We start from the raw sequence: 20,318 nt of genomic DNA on the forward strand, positions 1-20,318 counted from the left end.
TGCATGTGGCGCTGCGTAAAGGCTCCCCTGGGGCGTTCACTTGTACCCAAATCATTCCTTTGGGGGCACTTTTGGATGGGCGAAAAGGGCTCGTAACGCATTAACTGGGGCATGATTTTTCAGTCATCATCGATGCCGGCTAGGGCTATGTTTAGGGATGCTCGGAGACAGCGAACCCGGAGGGTCCAGTTGCATGTGGGGCTGCGTAAAGGCTCCCCTGGGGAGTTCACTTGTACCCAAAGCCTTCCTTTGGGGGCACTTTTGGATGGGCGAAAAGGGCTTGTAACGCATTTCCTGGGGCCTGATTTTTCAGTCGTCTTCGATGTCGGCAAGGGCTATGTTTAGGGATGCTCGGAAACAGCAAACCCGGAGGGTCCAGTTGCATGTGGGGCTGCGTAAATGCTGCCCTGGGGAGTTCACTTGTACCCAAAGCCTTCCTTTGGGGGCACTTTTGGATGGGCGAAAAGGGATTGCAACACATTTCCTGGGGCCTGATTTTTCAGTCGTCTTCGATGCTGGCTAGGGATATGTTTAGGGATGCTCGGAAACAGCGAACCCGGAGGGTCCAGTTGCATGTGGGGCTGCGTAAAGGCTCCCCTGGGGAGTTCTCTTGTACCCAAAGTCTTCCTTTTGGGGCACTTTTGGATGGGCGAAAAGGGCTCGTAACGCATTAACTGGGGCCTGATTTTTCAGTCATCATCAATGCCGGCTAGGGCTATGTTTAGGGATGCTCGGAAACAGCGAACCCGGAGGGTCCAGTTGCATGTGGGGCTGCGTAAAGGCTCCCCTGGGGGTTCACTTGTACCCAAAGACTTCCTATGGTGACACTTTTGGATGGTCCAAATGTTCTTGCAACGCGTTTCCTTGGGCCTGATTTTTCAGTCGTCTCCTATGACGGCTAGGGCTATGTTTAGGGTTGCTCGGAAACAGCGAACCCGGAGGGTCCAGTTGCATATGGGGCTGCGTAAAGGCACCACTGGGAACTTCAGATGTACCCAAAGCCTTCCTTTGGGGGCACTTTTGGATGGTCCAAAGGGGCTCGTAACGCATTTCCTGGGGCCTGATTTTTCAGTCTTCAGCGATGCCGGCTATGGATATGTTTAGGGATGCTCGGAAACAGCGAACCCGGAGGGTCCAGTTGCATGTGGGGCTGCGTAAAGGCACCCATGGTGAGTTCTCTTGTACCCAAAGCCTTCCTTTGGGGGCACTTTTGGATGGGCGAAAAGGGCTCGCAACGCATTTCCTTGGGCCTGATTTTTCAGTCGTCTTCGATGCCGGCTAGGGCTATGTTTAGGGATGCTCGAAAACAGCGAACCCGGAGGGTCCAGTTGCATGTGGGGCTGCGTAAAGGCTCCCCTGGGGAAATTCACTTGTACCTAAAGCCTTCCTTTGGGGGCACTTTTGGATGGGCGAAAAGGGCTCGTAACGCATTAACTGGGGCCTGATTTTTCAGTCATCATCGATTCCGGCTAGGGCTATATTTAGGGATGCTCGGAAACAGCGAACCCGGAGGGTCCAGTTGCATGTGGGGCTGCGTAAAGGCTCCCCTGGGGAGTTCACTTGTACCCAAAGCCTTCCTTTGGGGGCACTTTTGGATGGGCGAAAAGGACTCATAACGCATTAACTGGGGCCTGATTTTTCAGTCGTCTTCGATGCCGGCTAGTGCTAGGTTTAGGGATGCTCGGAAACAGCGAACCCGGAGGGTCCAGTTGCATGTGGGGCTGCGTAAAGGCTCCCCTGGGGAGTTCTCTTGTACCCAAAGTCTTCCTTTGGGGGCACTTTTGGATGGGCGAAAAGGCGTCGTAACGCGTTTCCTTGGGCCTGATTTTTCAGTCGTCTCCGATGACGGCTAGGGCTATGTTTAGGGATGCTCGGAAACAGCGAACCCGGAGGGTCCAGTTGCATATGGGGCTGCGTAAAGGCTCCCCTGGGAACTTCAGATGTACCCAAAGCCTTCCTTTGGGGGCACTTTTGGATGGGCGAAAAGGGCTCGTAACGCATTTCATGGGGCCTGATTTTTCAGTCGTCATCTATGCCGGCTATGGATATGTTTAGGGATGCTCGGAAACAGCGAACCCGGAGGGTCCAGTTGCATGTGGGGCTGCGTAAAGGCACCCATGGTGAGTTCTCTTGTACCCAAAGCCTTCCTTTGGGGGCACTTTTGGATAGGCGAAAAGGGCTCGTAACTCATTTCCTTGGGCCTGATTTTTCACTCGTCAGCGATGCCGGCTATGGATATGTTTAGGGATGCTCGGAAACAGTGAACCCGGAGGGTCCAGTTGCATGTGGGGCTGCGTAAAGGCACCCATGGTGAGTTCTCTTGTACCCAAAGCCTTCCTTTGGGGGCACTTTTGGATGGGCGAAAAGGGCTCGCAACGCATTTCCTTGGGCCTGATTTTTAAGTCGTCTTCGATACCAGCTAGGGCTATGTTTAGGGATGCTCGAAAACAGCGAACCCGGAGGGTCCAGTTGCATGTGGGGCTGCGTAAAGGCTCCCCTGGGGAAATTCACTTGTACCTAAAGCCTTCCTTTGGGGGCACTTTTGGATGGGCGAAAAGGGCTCGTAACGCATTAACTGGGGCCTGATTTTTCAGTCATCATCGATTCCGGCTAGGGCTATATTTAGGGATGCTCGGAAACAGCGAACCCGGAGGGTCCAGTTGCATGTGGGGCTGCGTAAAGGCTCCCCTGGGGAGTTCACTTGTACCCAAAGTCTTCCTTTGGGGGCACTTTTGGATGGGCCAAAAGGGCTCATAACGCATTAACTGGGGCCTGATTTTTCAGTCGTCTTCGATGCCGGCTAGTGCTAGGTTTAGGGATGCTCGGAAACAGCGAACCCGGAGGGTCCAGTTGCATGTGGGGCTGCGTAAAGGCTCCCCTGGGGAGTTCTCTTGTACCCAAAGTCTTCCTTTGGGGGCACTTTTGGATGGGCGAAAAGGCGTCGTAACGCGTTTCCTTGGGCCTGATTTTTCAGTCGTCTCCGATGACGGCTAGGGCTATGTTTAGGGATGCTCGGAAACAGCGAACCCGGAGGGTCCAGTTGCATATGGGGCTGCGTAAAGGCTCCCCTGGGAACTTCAGATGTACCCAAAGCCTTCCTTTGGGGGCACTTTTGGATGGGCGAAAAGGGCTCGTAACGCATTTCATGGGGCCTGATTTTTCAGTCGTCATCTATGCCGGCTATGGATATGTTTAGGGATGCTCGGAAACAGCGAACCCGGAGGGTCCAGTTGCATGTGGGGCTGCGTAAAGGCACCCATGGTGAGTTCTCTTGTACCCAAAGCCTTCCTTTGGGGGCACTTTTGGATGGGCGAAAAGGGCTCGTAACTCATTTCCTTGGGCCTGATTTTTCACTCGTCAGCGATGCCGGCTATGGATATGTTTAGGGATGCTCGGAAACAGTGAACCCGGAGGGTCCAGTTGCATGTGGGGCTGCGTAAAGGCACCCATGGTGAGTTCTCTTGTACCCAAAGCCTTCCTTTGGGGGCACTTTTGGATGGGCGAAAAGGGCTCGCAACGCATTTCCTTGGGCCTGATTTTTAAGTCGTCTTCGATACCGGCTAGGGCTATGTTTAGGGATGCTCGAAAACAGCGAACCCGGAGGGTCCAGTTGCATGTGGGGCTGCGTAAAGGCTCCCCTGGGGAAATTCACTTGTACCTAAAGCCTTCCTTTGGGGGCACTTTTGGATGGTCCAAAGGGGCTCGCAATTCATTTCCTGGGGCCTGATTTTTCACACGTCTTCGATGCCGGCTAGGGATATGTTTAGGGATGCTCGGAAAAAGCGAACCCGGAGGGTCCAGTTGCATGTGGGGCTGCGTAAAGGCTCCCCTGGGGAGTTCACTTGTACCCAAATCATTCCTTTGGGGGCACTTTTGGATGGGCGAAAAGGGCTCGTAACGCATTAACTGGGGCCTGATTTTTCAGTCATCATCGATGCCGGCTAGGGCTATGTTTAGGGATGCTCGGAAACAGCGAACCCGGAGGGTCCAGTTGCATGTGGGGCTGCGTAAAGGCTCCCCTGTGGAGTTCTCTTGTACCCAAAGCCTTCCTTTGCGGGCGCTTTTGGATGGGCGAAAAGGGCTCGTAACGCATTAACTGGGGCCTGATTTTTCAGTCGTCTTCGATGCCGGCTAATGCTAGGTTTAGGGATGCTCGGAGACAGCGAACCCGGAGGGTCCAGTTGCATATGGGGCTGCGTAAAGGCTCCCCTGGGGAGTTCACTTGTACCCAAAGCCTTCCTTTGGGGGCACTTTTGGATGGGCGAAAAGTGCTTGTAACGCATTTCCTGGGGCCTGATTTTTCAGTCGTCTTCGATGTCGGCAAGGGCTATGTTTAGGGATGCTCGGAAACAGCGAACCCGGAGGGTCCAGTTGCATGTGGGGCTGCGTAAAGGCTGCCCTGGGGAGTTCTCTTGTACCCAAAGCATTCCTTTGGGGGCACTTTTGGATGGGCGAAAAGGGCTCGCAACGCATTTCCTTGGGCCTGATTTTTCATTCGTCTCCGATGACGGCTAGGGCTATGTTTAGGGATGCTCGGAAACAGCGAACCCGGAGGGTCCAGTTGCATGTGGGGCTGCGTAAAGGCTCCCCTGGGGAGTTCACTTGTACCCAAAGTCTTCCTTTGGGGGCACTTTTGGATGGGCGAAAAGGGATTGCAACACATTTCCTGGGGCCTGATTTTTCAGTCGTCTTCGATGCTGGCTAGGGATATGTTTAGGGATGCTCGGAAACAGCGAACCCGGAGGGTCCAGTTGCATGTGGGGCTGCGTAAAGGCTCCCCTGGGGAGTTCTCTTGTACCCAAAGTCTTCCTTTTGGGGCACTTTTGGATGGGCGAAAAGGGCTCGTAACGCTTTAACTGGGGCCTGATTTTTCAGTCATCATCAATGCCGGCTAGGGCTATGTTTAGGGATGCTCGGAAACAGCGAACCCGGAGGGTCCAGTTGCATGTGGGGCTGCGTAAAGGCTCCCCTGGGGGTTCACTTGTACCCAAAGACTTCCTATGGTGACACTTTTGGATGGTCCAAATGTTCTTGCAACGCGTTTCCTTGGGCCTGATTTTTCAGTCGTCTCCTATGACGGCTAGGGCTATGTTTAGGGTTGCTCGGAAACAGCGAACCCGGAGGGTCCAGTTGCATATGGGGCTGCGTAAAGGCACCACTGGGAACTTCAGATGTACCCAAAGCCTTCCTTTGGGGGCACTTTTGGATGGTCCAAAGGGGCTCGTAACGCATTTCCTGGGGCCTGATTTTTCAGTCTTCAGCGATGCCGGCTATGGATATGTTTAGGGATGCTCGGAAACAGCGAACCCGGAGGGTCCAGTTGCATGTGGGGCTGCGTAAAGGCACCCATGGTGAGTTCTCTTGTACCCAAAGCCTTCCTTTGGGGGCACTTTTGGATGGGCGAAAAGGGCTCGCAACGCATTTCCTTGGGCCTGATTTTTCAGTCGTCTTCGATGCCGGCTAGGGCTATGTTTAGGGATGCTCGAAAACAGCGAACCCGGAGGGTCCAGTTGCATGTGGGGCTGCGTAAAGGCTCCCCTGGGGAAATTCACTTGTACCTAAAGCCTTCCTTTGGGGGCACTTTTGGATGGGCGAAAAGGGCTCGTAACGCATTAACTGGGGCCTGATTTTTCAGTCATCATCGATTCCGGCTAGGGCTATATTTAGGGATGCTCGGAAACAGCGAACCCGGAGGGTCCAGTTGCATGTGGGGCTGCGTAAAGGCTCCCCTGGGGAGTTCACTTGTACCCAAAGTCTTCCTTTGGGGGCACTTTTGGATGGGCGAAAAGGGCTCATAACGCATTAACTGGGGCCTGATTTTTCAGTCGTCTTCGATGCCGGCTAGTGCTAGGTTTAGGGATGCTCGGAAACAGCGAACCCGGAGGGTCCAGTTGCATGTGGGGCTGCGTAAAGGCTCCCCTGGGGAGTTCTCTTGTACCCAAAGTCTTCCTTTGGGGGCACTTTTGGATGGGCGAAAAGGCGTCGTAACGCGTTTCCTTGGGCCTGATTTTTCAGTCGTCTCCGATGACGGCTAGGGCTATGTTTAGGGATGCTCGGAAACAGCGAACCCGGAGGGTCCAGTTGCATATGGGGCTGCGTAAAGGCTCCCCTGGGAACTTCAGATGTACCCAAAGCCTTCCTTTGGGGGCACTTTTGGATGGGCGAAAAGGGCTCGTAACGCATTTCATGGGGCCTGATTTTTCAGTCGTCATCTATGCCGGCTATGGATATGTTTAGGGATGCTCGGAAACAGCGAACCCGGAGGGTCCAGTTGCATGTGGGGCTGCGTAAAGGCACCCATGGTGAGTTCTCTTGTACCCAAAGCCTTCCTTTGGGGGCACTTTTGGATGGGCGAAAAGGGCTCGTAACTCATTTCCTTGGGCCTGATTTTTCACTCGTCAGCGATGCCGGCTATGGATATGTTTAGGGATGCTCGGAAACAGTGAACCCGGAGGGTCCAGTTGCATGTGGGGCTGCGTAAAGGCACCCATGGTGAGTTCTCTTGTACCCAAAGCCTTCCTTTGGGGGCACTTTTGGATGGGCGAAAAGGGCTCGCAACGCATTTCCTTGGGCCTGATTTTTAAGTCGTCTTCGATACCGGCTAGGGCTATGTTTAGGGATGCTCGAAAACAGCGAACCCGGAGGGTCCAGTTGCATGTGGGGCTGCGTAAAGGCTCCCCTGGGGAAATTCACTTGTACCTAAAGCCTTCCTTTGGGGGCACTTTTGGATGGGCGAAAAGGGCTCGTAACGCATTAACTGGGGCCTGATTTTTCAGTCATCATCGATTCCGGCTAGGGCTATATTTAGGGATGCTCGGAAACAGCGAACCCGGAGGGTCCAGTTGCATGTGGGGCTGCGTAAAGGCTCCCCTGGGGAGTTCACTTGTACCCAAAGTCTTCCTTTGGGGGCACTTTTGGATGGGCCAAAAGGGCTCATAACGCATTAACTGGGGCCTGATTTTTCAGTCGTCTTCGATGCCGGCTAGTGCTAGGTTTAGGGATGCTCGGAAACAGCGAACCCGGAGGGTCCAGTTGCATGTGGGGCTGCGTAAAGGCTCCCCTGGGGAGTTCTCTTGTACCCAAAGTCTTCCTTTGGGGGCACTTTTGGATGGGCGAAAAGGCGTCGTAACGCGTTTCCTTGGGCCTGATTTTTCAGTCGTCTCCGATGACGGCTAGGGCTATGTTTAGGGATGCTCGGAAACAGCGAACCCGGAGGGTCCAGTTGCATATGGGGCTGCGTAAAGGCTCCCCTGGGGAGTTCACTTGTACCCAAAGCCTTCCTTTGGGGGCACTTTTGGATGGGCGAAAAGTGCTTGTAACGCATTTCCTGGGGCCTGATTTTTCAGTCGTCTTCGATGTCGGCAAGGGCTATGTTTAGGGATGCTCGGAAACAGCGAACCCGGAGGGTCCAGTTGCATGTGGGGCTGCGTAAAGGCTGCCCTGGGGAGTTCTCTTGTACCCAAAGCATTCCTTTGGGGGCACTTTTGGATGGGCGAAAAGGGCTCGCAACGCATTTCCTTGGGCCTGATTTTTCATTCGTCTCCGATGACGGCTAGGGTTATGTTTAGGGATGCTCGGAAACAGCGAACCCGGAGGGTCCAGTTGCATGTGGGGCTGCGTAAAGGCTCCCCTGGGGAGTTCACTTGTACCCAAAGCCTTCCTTTGGGGGCACTTTTGGATGGGCGAAAAGGGCTCGCAACGCATTTCCTTGGGCCTGATTTTTAAGTCGTCTTCGATACCGGCTAGGGCTATGTTTAGGGATGCTCGAAAACAGCGAACCCGGAGGGTCCAGTTGCATGTGGGGCTGCGTAAAGGCTCCCCTGGGGAAATTCACTTGTACCTAAAGCCTTCCTTTGGGGGCACTTTTGGATGGTCCAAAGGGGCTCGCAATTCATTTCCTGGGGCCTGATTTTTCACACGTCTTCGATGCCGGCTAGGGCTATGTTTAGGGATGCTCGGAAAAAGCGAACCCGGAGGGTCCAGTTGCATGTGGGGCTGCGTAAAGGCTCCCCTGGGGAGTTCACTTGTACCCAAATCATTCCTTTGGGGGCACTTTTGGATGGGCGAAAAGGGCTCGTAACGCATTAACTGGGGCCTGATTTTTCAGTCATCATCGATGCCGGCTAGGGCTATGTTTAGGGATGCTCGGAAACAGCGAACCCGGAGGGTCCAGTTGCATGTGGGGCTGCGTAAAGGCTCCCCTGTGGAGTTCTCTTGTACCCAAAGCCTTCCTTTGCGGGCGCTTTTGGATGGGCGAAAAGGGCTCGTAACGCATTAACTGGGGCCTGATTTTTCAGTCGTCTTCGATGCCGGCTAATGCTAGGTTTAGGGATGCTCGGAGACAGCGAACCCGGAGGGTCCAGTTGCATATGGGGCTGCGTAAAGGCTCCCCTGGGGAGTTCACTTGTACCCAAAGCCTTCCTTTGGGGGCACTTTTGGATGGGCGAAAAGTGCTTGTAACGCATTTCCTGGGGCCTGATTTTTCAGTCGTCTTCGATGTCGGCAAGGGCTATGTTTAGGGATGCTCGGAAACAGCGAACCCGGAGGGTCCAGTTGCATGTGGGGCTGCGTAAAGGCTGCCCTGGGGAGTTCTCTTGTACCCAAAGCATTCCTTTGGGGGCACTTTTGGATGGGCGAAAAGGGCTCGCAACGCATTTCCTTGGGCCTGATTTTTCATTCGTCTCCGATGACGGCTAGGGCTATGTTTAGGGATGCTCGGAAACAGCGAACCCGGAGGGTCCAGTTGCATGTGGGGCTGCGTAAAGGCTCCCCTGGGGAGTTCACTTGTACCCAAAGTCTTCCTTTGGGGGCACTTTTGGATGGGCGAAAAGGGATTGCAACACATTTCCTGGGGCCTGATTTTTCAGTCGTCTTCGATGCTGGCTAGGGATATGTTTAGGGATGCTCGGAAACAGCGAACCCGGAGGGTCCAGTTGCATGTGGGGCTGCGTAAAGGCTCCCCTGGGGAGTTCACTTGTACCCAAAGTCTTCCTTTGGGGGCACGTTTGGATGGGCGAAAAGGGCTCGCAACGCATTTTCTTGGGCCTGATTTTTCAGTCGTCATCGATGCCGGCTAGGGATATGTTCAGGGATGCTCGGAAACAGCGAACCCGGAGGGTCCAGTTGCATGTGGGGCTGCGTAAAGGCTTCCATGGGGAGTTCACTTGTACCCAAAGCCTTCCTTTGGGGGCACTTTTGGATGGGCGAAAAGGGCTCGTAACGCATTTCCTGGGGCCTGATTTTTCAGTCGTCATCGATGCCTGCTAGGGCTATGTTTAGGGATGCTCGGAAACAGCGAACCCGGAGGGTCCAGTTGCATGTGGGGCTGCGTAAAGGCTCCCCTGGGGAGTTCACTTGTACCCAAAGCCTTCCTTTGGGGGCACTTTTGGATGGGCGAAAAGGGCTTGGAACGCATTTCCTGGGGCCTGATTTTTCAGTCGTCTTCGATGCCGGCAAGGGCTATGTTTAGGGATGCTCGGAAACAGCGAACCCGGAGGGTCCAGTTGCATGTGGGGCTGCGTAAAGGCTCCCCTGGGGGTTCACTTGTACCCAAAGACTTCCTTTGGTGACACTTTTGGATGGTCCAAATGTTCTTGCAACGCGTTTCCTTGGGCCTGATTTTTCAGTCGTCTCCGATGCCGGCTAGGGCTATGTTTAGGGTTGCTCGGAAACAGCGAACCCGGAGGGTCCAGTTGCATATGGGGCTGCGTAAAGGCTCCCCTGGGAACTTCAGATGTACCCAAAGCCTTCCTTTGGGGGCACTTTTGGATGGTCCAAAGGGGCTCGTAACGCATTTCCTGGGGCCTGATTTTTCAGTCGTCAGCGATGCCAGCTATGGATATGTTTAGGGATGCTCGGAAACAGCGAACCCGGAGAGTCCAGTTGCATGTGGGGCTGCGTAAAGGCACCCATGGTGAGTTCTCTTGTACCCAAAGTCTTCCTTTGGGGGCACTTTAGGATGGGCGAAAAGGGCTCGTACCGCATTAACTGGGGCCTGATTTTTCAGTCATCATCGATTCCGGCTAGGGCTATGTTTAGGGATGCTCGGAAACAGCGAACCCGGAGGGTCCAGTTGCATGTGGGGCTGCGTAAAGGCTCCCCTGGGGAGTTCTCTTGTACCCAAAGTCTTCCTTTGGGGGCACTTTTGGATGGGCGAAAAGGGCTCGCAACGCATTTCCTGGGGCCTGATTTTTCAATCTTCAACGATGCCGGCTAGGGCTGTGTTTAGGGATGCTCGGAAAAAGAGAACCCGGAGGGTCCAGTTGCATGTGGGGCTGCGTAAAGACTCCCCTGGGGAGTTCACTTGTACCCAAATCCTTCCTTTGGGGGCACTTTTGGATGGGCGAAAAGGCGTCGTAACGCATTTCCTTGGGCCTGATTTTTCACTCGTCATCGATGCTGGCTAGGGCTATGTTTAGGGATGCTCGGAAACAGCGAACCCGGAGGGTCCAGTTGCATTTGGGGCTGCGTAAAGGCTCCCCTGGGGAGTTCACTTGTACCCAAAGCCTTCCTTTGGGGGCACTTTTGGATGGGCGAAAAGGGCTTGCAACGCATTTCCTGGGGCCTGATTTTTCAGTCGTCTTCGATTCCGGCAAGGGCTCTGTTTAGGGATGCTCGGAAACAGCGAACCCGGAGGGTCCAGTTGCATATGGGGCTGCGTAAAGGCTCCCCTGGGGGTTCACTTGTACCCAAAGCCTTCCTTTGGTGACACTTTTGGATGGGCGAAAGGGGCTTGCAACGCGTTTCCTTGGGCCTGATTTTTCAGTCGTCTCCGATGACGGCTAGGGCTATGTTTAGGGTTGCTCGGAAACAGCGAACCCGGAGGGTCCAGTTGCATATGGGGCTGCGTAAAGGCTCCCCTGGGAACTTCAGATGTACCCATATCCTTCCTTTGGGGGCACTTTTGGATGGGCGAAAAGGGCTCGTAACGCATTTCCTGGGCCCTGATTTTTCAGTCGTCATCGATGCCGGCTAGGGCTATGTTTAGGGATGCTCGGAAACAGCGAACCCGGAGGGTCCAGTTGCATGTGGGGCTGCGTAAAGGCTCCCCTGGGGAGTTCACTTGTACCCAAAGCCTTCCTTTGGGGGCACTTTTGGATGGGCGAAAAGGGCTCGTAACGCATTTCCTGGGGCCTGATTTTTCAGTCTTCATCGATGCCGGCTAGGGCTATGTTTAGGGATGCTCGGAAACAGCGAACCCGGAGGGTCCAGTTGCATGTGGGGCTGTGTAAAGGCTTCCATGGGGAGTTCACTTGTACCCAAAGCCTTCCTTTGGGGGCACTTTTGGATGGGCGAAAAGGGCTCGGAACGCATTTCCTGGGGCCTGATTTTTCAGTCTTCTCCGATGCCGGCTAGGGCTATGTTTAGGGATGCTCGGAAACAGCGAACCCGGAGGGTCCAGTTGCATGTGGGGCTGCGTAAAGGCTCCCCTGGGGAGTTCACTTGTACCCAAAGCCTTCCTTTGGGGGCACTTTTGGATGGGCGAAAAGGGATTGCAACACATTTCCTGGGGCCTGATTTTTCAGTCGTCTTCGATGCTGGCTAGGGATATGTTTAGGGATGCTCGGAAACAGCGAACCCGGAGGGTCCAGTTGCATGTGGGGCTGCGTAAAGTCTCCCCTGGGGAGTTCTCTTGTACCCAAAGTCTTCCTTTGGGGGCACTTTTGGATGGGCGAAAAGGGCTCGCAACGCATTAACTGGGGCCTGATTTTTCAGTCGTCTTCGATGCCGGCTAATGCTAGGTTTAGGGATGCTCGGAGACAGCGAACCCGGAGGGTCCAGTTGCATGTGGGGCTGCGTAAAGGCTCCCCTGGGGAGTTCACTTGTACCCAAAGTCTTCCTTTGGGGGCACGTTTGGATGGGCGAAAAGGGCTCGCAACGCATTTTCTTGGGCATGATTTTTCACTCGTCATCGATGCCGGCTAGGGATATGTTTAGGGATGCTCGGAAACAGCGAACCCGGAGGGTCCAGTTGCATGTGGGGCTGCATAAAGGCTCCCCTGGGGAGTTCACTTGTACCCAAAGCCTTCCTTTGGGGGCACTTTTGGATGGGCGAAAAGGGCTTACAACGCATTTCCTGGGGCCTGATTTTTCAGTCGTCTTCGATGCCGGCAAGGGCTATGTTTAGGGATGCTCGGAAACAGCGAACCCGGAGGGTCCAGTTGCATATGGGGCTGCGTAAAGGCTCCCCTGGGGGTTCACTTGTACCCAAAGCCTTCCTTTGGTGACACTTTTGGATGGTCCAAAGGGGCTTGCAACGCATTTCCTGGGTCCTGATTTTTCAGTTGTCTGCGATGACGGCTAATGCTATCAATAGTGTTGCTCGGAAACAGCGAACCCGGCGGGTCCAGTTGCATATGGGGCTGCGTAAAGGCTCCCCTAGGAACTTCAGATGTACCCAAAGCCTTCCTTTGGGGGCACTTTTGGATGGGCGAAAAGGGCTTGTAACGCATTTCCTGGGGCGTGATTTTTCAGTCGTCTTCGATGTCGGCAAGGTCTATGTTTAGGGATGCTCGGAAACAGCGAACCCGGAGGGTCCAGTTGCATGTGGGGCTGCGTAAAGGCTCCCCTGGGGAGTTCACTTGTACCCAAAGCCTTCCTTTGGGGGCACTTTTGGATGGGTGAAAAGGGCTCGCAACGCATTTCATGGGGCCTGATTTTTCAGTCGTCATCTATGCCGGCTATGGATATGTTTAGGGATGCTCGGAAACAGCGAACCCGGAGTGTCCAGTTGCATGTGGGGCTGCGTAAAGGCTCCCCTGGGGAGTTCTATTGTACCCAAAGTCTTCCTTTGGGGGCACTTTTGGATGGGCGAAAAGGGCTCGTAAAGCATTAACTGGGGCCTGATTTTTCAGTCATCATCGATTCCGGCTAGGGCTATGTTTAGGGATGCTCGGAAACAGCGAACCCGGAGGGTCCAGTTGCATGTGGGGCTGCGTAAAGGCTCCCCTGGGGAATTCACTTGTACCTAAAGCCTTCCTTTGGGGGCACTTTTGGATGGTCCAAAGGGGCTCGCAATGCATTTCCTGGGGCCTGATTTTTCACACGTCTTCGATGCCAGCTAGGGCTATCTTTAGGGATGCTCGGAAAAAGCGAACACGGAGGGTCCAGTTGCATGTGGCGCTGCGTAAAGGCTCCCCTGGGGAGTTCACTTGTACCCAAATCATTCCTTTGGGGGCACTTTTGGATGGGCGAAAAGGGCTCGTAACGCATTAACTGGGGCCTGATTTTTCAGTCAGCATCGATGCCGGCTAGGGCTATGTTTAGGGATGCTCGGAAACAGCGAACCCGGAGGGTCCAGTTGCATGTGGGGCTGCGTAAAGGCTCCCCTGGGGAGTTCTCTTGTACCCAAAGTCTTCCTTTGGGGGCACTTTTGGATGGGCGAAAAGGGCTCGTAACGCATTAACTGGGGCCTGATTTTTCAGTCGTCTTCGATGACGGCTAATGCTAGGTTTAGGGATGCTCGGAGACAGCGAACCCGGAGGGTCCAGTTGCATGTGGGGCTGCGTAAAGGCTCCCCTGGGGAGTTCACTTGTACCCAAAGCCTTCCTTTGGGGGCACTTTTGGATGGGCGAAAAGGGCTTGTAACGCATTTCCTGGGGCCTGATTTTTCAGTCGTCTTCGATGTCGGCAAGGGCTATGTTTAGGGATGCTCAGAAACAGCGAACCCGGATGGTCCAGTTGCATGTGGGGCTGCATAAATGCTGCCCTGGGGAGTTCACTTGTACCCAAAGCCTTCCTTTGGGGGCACTTTTGGATGGGCGAAAAGGGATTGCAACACATTTCCTGGGGCCTGATTTTTCAGTCGTCTTCGATGCTGGCTAGGGATATGTTTAGGGATGCTCGGAAACAGCGAACCCGGAGGGTCCAGTTGCATGTGGGGCTGCGTAAAGGCTCCCTTGGGGAGTTCTCTTGTACCCAAAGTCTTCCATTTGGGGCACTTTTGGATGGGCGAAAAGGGCTCGTAACGCATTAACTGGGGCCTGATTTTTCAGTCATCATCAATGCCGGCTAGGGCTATGTTTAGGGATGCTCGGAAACAGCGAACCCGGAGGGTCCAGTTGCATGTGGGGCTGCGTAAAGGCTCCCCTGGGGAGTTCACTTGTACCCAAAGCCTTCCTTTGCAGGCACTTTTGGATTGGCGAAAAGGGCTTGCAACGCATTTCCTGGGGCCTGATTTTTCAGTCGTCTTCGATGCTGGCAAGGCCTATGTTTAGGGATGCTCGGAAACAGCGAACCCGGAGGGTCCAGTTGCATGTGGGGCTGCGTAAAGGCTCCCCTGGGGGTTCACTTGTACCCAAAGACTTCCTTTGGTGACACTTTTGGATGGTCCAAATGTTCTTGCAACGCGTTTCCTTGGGCCTGATTTTTCAGTCGTCTCCTATGACGGCTAGGGCTATGTTTAGGGTTGCTCGGAAACAGCGAACCCGGAGGGTCCAGTTGCATATGGGGCTGCGTAAAGGCACCACTGGGAACTTCAGATGTACCCAAAGCCTTCCTTTGGGGGCACTTTTGGATGGTCCAAAGGGGCTCGTAACGCATTTCCTGGGGCCTGATTTTTCAGTCTTCAGCGATGCCGGCTATGGATATGTTTAGGGATGCTCGGAAACAGCGAACCCGGAGGGTCCAGTTGCATGTGGGGCTGCGTAAAGGCACCCATGGTGAGTTCTCTTGTACCCAAAGCCTTCCTTTGGGGGCACTTTTGGATGGGCGAAAAGGGCTCGCAACGCATTTCCTTGGGCCTGATTTTTCAGTCGTCTTCGATGCCGGCTAGGGCTATGTTTAGGGATGCTCGAAAACAGCGAACCCGGAGGGTCCAGTTGCATGTGGGGCTGCGTAAAGGCTCCCCTGGGGAAATTCACTTGTACCTAAAGCCTTCCTTTGGGGGCACTTTTGGATGGGCGAAAAGGGCTCGTAACGCATTAACTGGGGCCTGATTTTTCAGTCGTCTTCGATGCCGGCTAGGGCTATGTTTAGGGATGCTCGGAAACAGCGAACCCGGAGGGTCCAGTTGCATGTGGGGCTGCGTAAAGGCTCCCCTGGGGAGTTCACTTGTACCCAAAGTCTTCCTTTGGGGGCACTTTTGGATGGGCGAAAAGGGCTCATAACGCATTAATTGGGGCCTGATTTTTCAGTCGTCTTCGATGCCGGCTAGTGCTAGGTTTAGGGATGCTCGGAAACAGCGAACCCGGAGGGTCCAGTTGCATGTGGGGCTGCGTAAAGGCTGCCCTGGGGAGTTCTCTTGTACCCAAAGTCTTCCTTTGGGGGCACTTTTCGATGGGCGAAAAGGCGTCGTAACGCATTTCCTTGGGCCTGATTTTTCACTCGTCATCGATGCTGGCTAGGGCTATGTTTAGGGATGCTCGGAAACAGCGAACCCGGAGGGTCCAGTTGCATGTGGGGCTGCGTAAAGGCTCCCCTGGGGGTTCACTTGTACCCAAAGCCTTCCTTTGGTGACACTTTTGGATGGTCCAAATGGGCTTGCAACGCGTTTCCTTGGGCCTGATTTTTCAGTCGTCTCCGATGACGGCTAGGGCTATGTTTAGGGATGCTCGGAAACAGCGAACCCGGAGGGTCCAGTTGCATATGGGGCTGCGTAAAGGCTCCCCTGGGAACTTCAGATGTACCCAAAGCCTTCCTTTGGGGGCACTTTTGGATGGGCGAAAAGGGCTCGTAACGCATTTCATGGGGCCTGATTTTTCAGTCGTCATCTATGCCGGCTATGGATATGTTTAGGGATGCTCGGAAACAGCGAACCCGGAGGGTCCAGTTGCATGTGGGGCTGCGTAAAGGCACCCATGGTGAGTTCTCTTGTACCCAAAGCCTTCCTTTGGGGGCACTTTTGGATGGGCGAAAAGGGCTCGTAACGCATTTCCTTGGGCCTGATTTTTCACTCGTCAGCGATGCCGGCTATGGATATGTTTAGGGATGCTCGGAAACAGTGAACCCGGAGGGTCCAGTTGCATGTGGGGCTGCGTAAAGGCACCCATGGTGAGTTCTCTTGTACCCAAAGCCTTCCTTTGGGGGCACTTTTGGATGGTCCAAAGGGGCTCGCAATTCATTTCCTGGGACCTGATTTTTCACACGTCTTCGATGCCGGCTAGGGCTATGTTTAGGGATGCTCGGAAAAAGCGAACCCGGAGGGTCCAGTTGCATGTGGGGCTGCGTAAAGGCTCCCCTGGGGAGTTCACTTGTACCCAAATCATTCCTTTGGGGGCACTTTTGGATGGGCGAAAAGGGCTCGTAACGCATTAACTGGGGCCTGATTTTTCATTCATCATCGATGCCGGCTAGGGCTATGTTTAGGGATGCTCGGAAACAGCGAACCCGGAGGGTCCAGTTGCATGTGGGACTGCGTAAAGGCTCCCCTGGGGAGTTCTCTTGTACCCAAAGCCTTCCTTTTGGGGCACTTTTGAATGGGCGAAAAGGGCTCGTAACGCATTAATTGGGGCCCTATTTTTCAGTCGTCTTCGATGCCGGCTAATGCTAGGTTTAGGGATGCTCGGAGACAGCGAACCCGGAGGGTCCAGTTGCATATGGGGCTGCGTAAAGGCTCCCCTGGGGAGTTCACTTGTACCCAAAGCCTTCCTTTGGGGGCACTTTTGGATGGGCGAAAAGTGCTTGTAACGCATTTCCTGGGGCCTGATTTTTCAGTCGTCTTCGATGTCGGCAAGGGCTATGTTTAGGGATGCTCGGAAACAGCGAACCCGGAGGGTCCAGTTGCATGTGGGGCTGCGTAAAGGCTGCCCTGGGGAGTTCTCTTGTACCCAAAGCCTTCCTTTGGGGGCACTTTTGGATGGGCGAAAAGGGCTTGCAACGCGTTTCCTCGGGCCTGATTTTTCAGTCGTCTCCGATGACGGCTAGGGCTATGTTTAGGGATGCTCGGAAACAGCGAACCCGGAGGGTCCAGTTGCATGTGGGGCTGCGTAAAGGCTCCCCTGGGGAGTTCACTTGTACCCAAAGCCTTCCTTTGGGGGCACTTTTGGATGGGCGAAAAGGGATTGCAACACATTTCCTGGGGCCTGATTTTTCAGTCGTCATCGATGCCGGCTAGGGATATGTTCAGGGATGCTCGGAAACAGCGAACCCGGAGGGTCCAGTTGCATGTGGGGCTGCGTAAAGGCTTCCATGGGGAGTTCACTTGTACCCAAAGCCTTCCTTTGGGGGCACTTTTGGATGGGCGAAAAGGGCTCGTAACGCATTTCCTGGGGCCTGATTTTTCAGTCGTCATCGATGCCTGCTAGGGCTATGTTTAGGGATGCTCGGAAACAGCGAACCCGGAGGGTCCAGTTGCATGTGGGGCTGCGTAAAGGCTCCCCTGGGGAGTTCACTTGTACCCAAAGCCTTCCTTTGGGGGCACTTTTGGATGGGCGAAAAGGGTTCGGAACGCATTTCCTGGGGCCTGATTTTTCAGTCGTCTTCGATGCCGGCAAGGGCTATGTTTAGGGATGCTCGGAAACAGCGAACCCGGAGGGTCCAGTTGCATGTGGGGCTGCGTAAAGGCTCCCCTGGGGGTCACTTGTACCCAAAGACTTCCTTTGGTGACACTTTTGGATGGTCCAAATGTTCTTGCAACGCGTTTCCTTGGGCCTGATTTTTCAGTCGTCTCCGATGCCGGCTAGGGCTATGTTTAGGGTTGCTCGGAAACAGCGAACCCGGAGGGTCCAGTTGCATATGGGGCTGCGTAATGGCTCCCCTTGGAACTTCAGATGTACCCAAAGCCTTCCTTTGGGGGCACTTTTGGATGGTCCAAAGGGGCTCGTAACGCATTTCCTGGGGCCTGATTTTTCAGTCGTCAGCGATGCCGGCTATGGATATGTTTAGGGATGCTCGGAAACAGCGAACCCGGAGGGTCCAGTTGCATGTGGGGCTGCGTAAAGGCACCCATGGTGAGTTCTCTTGTACCCAAAGTCTTCCTTTGGGGGCACTTTAGGATGGGCGAAAAGGGCTCGTACCGCATTAACTGGGGCCTGATTTTTCAGTCATCATCGATTCCGGCTAGGGCTATGTTTAGGGATGCTCGGAAACAGCGAACCCGGAGGGTCCAGTTGCATGTGGGGCTGCGTAAAGGCTCCCCTGGGGAGTTCTCTTGTACCCAAAGTCTTCCTTTGGGGGCACTTTTGGATGGGCGATAAGGGCTCGCAACGCATTTCCTGGGGCCTGATTTTTCAATCCTCAACGATGCCGGCTAGGGCTGTGTTTAGGGATGCTCGGAAAAAGAGAACCCGGAGGGTCCAGTTGCATGTGGGGCTGCGTAAAGACTCCCCTGGGGAGTTCACTTGTACCCAAATCCTTCCTTTGGGGGCACTTTTGGATGGGCGAAAAGGCGTCGTAACGCATTTCCTTGGGCCTGATTTTTCACTCGTCATCGATGCTGGCTAGGGCTATGTTTAGGGATGCTCGGAAACAGCGAACCCGGAGGGTCCAGTTGCATTTGGGGCTGCGTAAAGGCTCCCCTGGGGAGTTCACTTGTACCCAAAGCCTTCCTTTGGGGGCACTTTTGGATGGGTGAAAAGGGCTTGCAACGCATTTCCTGGGGCCTGATTTTTCAGTCGTCTTCGATTCCGGCAAGGGCTCTGTTTAGGGATGCTCGGAAACAGCGAACCCGGAGGGTCCAGTTGCATATGGGGCTGCGTAAAGGCTCCCCTGGGGGTTCACTTGTACCCAAAGCCTTCCTTTGGTGACACTTTTGGATGGGTGAAAAGGGCTTGCAACGCATTTCCTTGGGCCTGATTTTTCACTCGTCATCGATGCTGGCTAGGGCTATGTTTAGGGATGCTCGGAAACAGCGAACCCGGAGGGTCCAGTTGCATGTGGGGCTGTGTAAAGGCTTCCATGGGGAGTTCACTTGTACCCAAAGCCTTCCTTTGGGGGCACTTTTGGATGGGCGAAAAGGGCTCGCAACGCATTTCCTGGGGCCTGATTTTTCAGTCTTCTCCGATGACGGCTTGGGCTATGTTTAGGGATGCTCGGAAACAGCGAACCCGGAGGGTCCAGTTGCATGTGGGGCTGCGTAAAGGCTCCCCTGGGGAGTTCACTTGTACCCAAAGCCTTCCTTTGGGGGCACTTTTGGATGGGCGAAAAGGGATTGCAACACATTTCCTGGGGCCTGATTTTTCAGTCATCTTCGATGCTGGCTAGGGATATGTTTAGGGATGCTCGGAAACAGCGAACCCGGAGGGTCCAGTTGCATATGGGGCTGCGTAAAGGCACCCATGGGGAGTTCTCTTGTACCCAAAGCCTTCCTTTGGGGGCACTTTTGGATGGGCGAAAAGGGCTCGCAACGCATTTCCTGGGGCCTGATTTTTCAGTCGTCTTCGATGACGGCTAGGGCTACGTTTAGGTTTGCTCAGGAACAGCGAACCCGGAGGGTCCAGTTGCATGTGGGGCTGCGTAAAGGCTCCCCTGGGGAGTTCACTTGTACCCAAAGCCTTCCTTTGGGGGCACTTTTGGATGGGCGAAAAGGGCTCGTAACGCATTTCCTGGGGCCTGATTTTTCAGTCGTCATCGATGCCTGCTAGGGCTATGTTTAGGGATGCTCGGAAACAGCGAACCCGGAGGGTCCAGTTGCATGTGGGGCTGCGTAAAGGCTCCCCTGGGGAGTTCACTTGTACCCAAAGCCTTCCTTTGGGGGCACTTTTGGATGGGCGAAAAGGGTTCGGAACGCATTTCCTGGGGCCTGATTTTTCAGTCGTCTTCGATGCCGGCAAGGGCTATGTTTAGGGATGCTCGGAAACAGCGAACCCGGAGGGTCCAGTTGCATGTGGGGCTGCGTAAAGGCTCCCCTGGGGGTTCACTTGTACCCAAAGACTTCCTTTGGTGACACTTTTGGATGGTCCAAATGTTCTTGCAACGCGTTTCCTTGGGCCTGATTTTTCAGTCGTCTCCGATGCCGGCTAGGGCTATGTTTAGGGTTGCTCGGAAACAGCGAACCCGGAGGGTCCAGTTGCATATGGGGCTGCGTAAAGGCTCCCCTTGGAACTTCAGATGTACCCAAAGCCTTCCTTTGGGGGCACTTTTGGATGGTCCAAAGGGGCTCGTAACGCATTTCCTGGGGCCTGATTTTTCAGTCGTCAGCGATGCCGGCTATGGATATGTTTAGGGATGCTCGGAAACAGCGAACCCGGAGGGTCCAGTTGCATGTGGGGCTGCGTAAAGGCACCCATGGTGAGTTCTCTTGTACCCAAAGTCTTCCTTTGGGGGCACTTTAGGATGGGCGAAAAGGGCTCGTACCGCATTAACTGGGGCCTGATTTTTCAGTCATCATCGATTCCGGCTAGGGCTATGTTTAGGGATGCTCGGAAACAGCGAACCCGGAG

This window comes from Anas platyrhynchos, chromosome 25 (assembly GCF_047663525.1).
Source record: "Anas platyrhynchos isolate ZD024472 breed Pekin duck chromosome 25, IASCAAS_PekinDuck_T2T, whole genome shotgun sequence".
NCBI lineage: Eukaryota > Metazoa > Chordata > Aves > Anseriformes > Anatidae > Anas > Anas platyrhynchos.